Genomic DNA, 4,376 nt, shown 5'->3' with positions numbered 1-4,376 from the left:
TCAGTACATGTGTTGTTAAAATAAAATTAAAAACCGATACAACAGTCAAATGATAATTTTACTGATATGCATATATATAAAGACTGCAAAGGCTGAAAAATCCTGAAGTCCATATGAAATTAGAGGTAGTATGAAAATTTATTTTTTTATGCTTTTTAGGTTAAAAATGGGCGGGGGGTCGTATTATACATGAGATCGTTTTATACACAAATAAATACGGTATCTACACTTTAGACTAGCCTTTAGCTTGTCGAGCACTCATTGGAGTAAAAATGTATTTCTCCAAAGTGAGGTTGTTCAGCTGTCTAGAGCAGGTAAGATAGTAATTATTTAAAACCTTCTCACAGCACCCCACTTCAAAAAAATCTGTTGCTTTAAAATAAAGGAGCACAGAAATTTAATGCCTCCAACAAACTCAGGCTGAAGCAGAACAAATTCACAAAAACAAAGCTATTTATTTCCTGCTTCCCATTCAAGTGAAATGCAGTGGGTGAACTTGGTTGACCCTGTTTGGTAAATGGACCCCTGTGGACAACTCTTTGTCACTCCTTTCAGATTTAGCTTTTATTCTTGTGGCAGTAAAAGTGAGCCCTGCTGCTAATGGACAGTTAAACTGGGGGACTTTAAGGAGGTTTAGGAGGTGCTTCCGGCTGTATTTTTGAATTCCTGGACGAGGACACTCCGTCCCACTCGAGCTCATGTAGCACAGCGACTCTGTCAGCTCTTCTTGTAATTATTTTTCATTTAGGGCCAAACTTTATCCCAAGTCTATTCTATGCACTTATTTTTTTGAAGTGGGTGGGGGGCCTAAAACAGTGCTTCAGAGAGTTCCCCGTCTGAAAGCTTGCTCGCCCACCTTCTTCCCAACGTCTCTCAACTTAAGCTGCTTTCACTACCGAACCATTTGCAATCCATCTCCTCTCTCCTCCACCGGCCACAATCTACCCAGCCTGTCTGCCCACTCTCTCTTCTGTCATCCCCCAGCTCAGCCACCTACCCATTCCGCTTCTGAAAAGTACCCCCCCCCCCCACCGCCCACCTTCTATCGCCTGCAAAAACTGAAACTGTGACTTCAGCAGTCGCAGTCTCAATAAACTTTTTCCGACCTCTTCCAGAGTCTGTTTGATGAATTTGGAAGCACTTTTATGCTAACAAAGCTGCATCTGTAAATATGTTTCCAACAGCTCATGCAAATAATTCTGTTTCGTGACCACAGTTTGTCATTTTCCATACGTTTTGCTAAATGCTTTCAGCCTTGTTTCAACAATTACACATTTAATTCCTGCAGTCTAATTCAGTCTTCCTTTCTGAAAGTGTTCTTATACTGTTGTTTTCTATTTATCTCTGTCCTCCATGTCAAAAAATACACATGGTTTATGTCTCATATCAACAATTGTGAAATATGTACACATGAAGGCAAACATGCAGTTACCCCTTCATTCACGCTTCCAAGCAGCCTGGGGACAGCCTGGAGCGGCGCCAATTAACAGCAGCACTATCCACGCAACAAACCTGCAAATTCTTCTGTTCTGTCAAGTTTGATGGGAATTTCAAAAGGTACCGCTTAAAAAATCTGTCCTTTCAGGGGAATATTCAGCCTAAAGCATCACAGATTCCACACATCCAAACTGCCTGTTGTGAGGAATGTTTGATCCGTTTCTTTCTGACGAGATTCCTCTCCGTTACCGTCATCACCACTTTAACCTCTGCAGTAAAACCTCCCCTGGAGAGAAAACACACGGGTGCATAAACACGCAGAGTCACACACGTGAAAACAACAATCAACACACTCATCGTTTAATGAATGGATTAGTGTGGGTGGATGAGGAGAGGAGGAACACAGCGATAGAGGGTCGGAAATAGAGACAAGGGGAAGGTTTGCGGGAAGATGAGGTATGTCGGAAACTACCAGGAGCAAACCGGAGGGTGGAGCAGGGAGAATGGTGGGTTGAGGCGAAAGATGAAAGGGGAATTAAAGGAGGGCGAGCGTTCGAGTGGGAGGGCAGGAAAAGCAGCATAATGGAGGGGAGAGGCAGAATACGAGAGATGAGAGCCGCCGCTACGGTTAATTCATCCRAATTGAAAAGTAAGAAGTGATGGTGGGAGGACGTAGGAAAGACGGAGGGAACGGTCTTGAGTGGTGTGATGAATAATAGAAAGACAAGAGGTGCGTGAGGAATTAAGATGCAAAGAGATGGGGTGACAGGGAGAGGTGGAGGGAAGACGAGTTGAATCAGAATGAATAACATAGAGCAACGGCATCTGTCATCCCACCTGTTTCTTAAAAGTGCTCATAAAGAAGGAAATACAAAGGGAGACTTAACACAAAGGGGGCTGGTTGGTAAAGATTCAAATTAGATCCACCAAAGACGACCTGAGTGGCTTTATATGAGCGAGAAATTTAATTAGGAGAGATCATGAAAAGGAAAGGAAGCTACAAACACATCTGTCAGCTCCTTTTGATTCTAAATTCAGAACTTTTTTTTCAACACATTGTCATTCCCAAAGCCAGCATGCGGTGAAGAACACTTCCAAAGTTTCTCCAAAAGACTAAAAAGGACATTGAACATGAAGGTATCAAGAAGCCTTTAGCTTAAACAGAGGACACATTTGTACTGAAATTCTCTGTTGGTGATCATAGATGAACTGAATAATTTATGAGATCAACTGAGGACAGACCCTACAGCCAACAGACCTTGGGAAACAAAACAATGGCTCATCATCATCATGGATCATTTTGGTTAGCAACTAAGTCCGCTCGGCCATCCATCCGTCCGCCGTTCACTTTTTTCCAGAATTTGGTTGGGACGACAGCAGCTTGTTTCCACAGTCACCTCTTCCAGCTCTTGCAGGAGGATCAGCCTGGCCACTTTGATGTTAGCTGCTGTTACTCATTGATTGATCTACTCATTGTGGGTTATGTCACACAGATGAGATTAGATTTATATGAACTGTTTGTAGTGATTGTAAAGTTTTTTTTTCACACGAGTTTAACTAAAACTAAAAGTTTAAGGAAAACTGTACCTTTCCTTCAAGTTTGTTGTAGTCCATTAGTGTTGCGTTGCAAAGAAAACAAAAATAAGATTTATGTATTTTTAATGTGACGATCTCACTCACATCCATGCGGAACTTTGGTCAATGCAAACACAATCATTGTCATCAGTTTATATAAGTTATGTGATTTGCTCTTTGGTCCTTAGTTAACTAGTCAGACAATCTGCATTGGGAGGCCCTACCAGAGACAATTGCTCCAGACAGAATAGGTCCTGGGATCATTCAGGCACACAAACTCCTTTACCCTGATAAAGTAGCAATTCACAGGGGAGCAGCTAAAGCCTGCATCACACGGCCCGGTTTTACCCTTCCGAAAATCTTAAAGACATCCAAATTATTGTGATGACYCTAAAGATAATCCGAGCAGATAATCCTGCCATGGGTGGTGAGTTAAGAGCKATCTAGTCGGTTTGGAAGGACTTCGGGACCACTCCGACCTCAAATCAGGGGTATTTAACATGCTTGATTGTTTTTGATCTGATATCACAGTGTGTGTGGTGTTCACCTGAGAACAAACGAGCCTGTTGAATGAGACGTGTAGCCAATCAGAAAGCGAGGAGGGGAATCCAAAATACAGAAGACATAAAAAACTGTCACGACTCACCAGAAAGTCCACTGGATGTTTAAAGACCTTTTAAATTGTTCTTCCTTTAAAACAATCAACATTGTTTCTTTCCCATTGCAAATGTTTATTTACTCTGAACTCACGTCTCTAAGGAGGTCACACTAGATTTTTCCTCTAACATCTGAATTCTCGCGTTATTTCAAGAAGTTTCGCGTGATTTCACGTCTGACATCTGAATGTTCATGAATGTAGCTGTTGGTGTATGGTGTGTTGTTCCTTGCCATGTGGCTGTAACAATTTTAAAATCTTGGGGTGTGACGCAGGCCTAAGTGYCATTCTTTGAACTCTTTCACAAGAGAAATCTGTGAGATCTGACAGTATAGCAGTATAGGTCATGTCATTTACAAGGTGAATCAAAACTGATAGTACTTTGATTTTAGCTCTGGAAGAAAATGTGGGTAATAAATATGCATGCCTTTAATTTATAGTAAAAATGAAATGAGGAGCAGGGTAGATCTTGAAAACTAAAAGAGTTGAAAATCCGTCTTTTGTCTTTCAAAACTGATGTGTGATGGAACTCTCTGACATTGTAGTTTAAAAATGACTTATCAAATTTTTTCATCCTACAGCCCTTGACCTCCAGTCAAAGTCTGATTCTTCTGTACAAATTAGTTTTATTCTGACAAAAGTGTCTATTTTTAAGATGATGAATTAGTTTATATAAGGTGATATTTCTAACGGTATCTTTTTAAAAGGT

The sequence above is a fragment of the Austrofundulus limnaeus genome, unplaced genomic scaffold (assembly GCF_001266775.1).
Source record: "Austrofundulus limnaeus strain Quisiro unplaced genomic scaffold, Austrofundulus_limnaeus-1.0 Scaffold80, whole genome shotgun sequence".
Taxonomy (NCBI): Eukaryota; Metazoa; Chordata; class Actinopteri; order Cyprinodontiformes; family Rivulidae; genus Austrofundulus; species Austrofundulus limnaeus.
The sequence above is the reverse complement of the archived record's forward strand: the minus strand, read 5'-3'. Positions refer to the sequence as shown.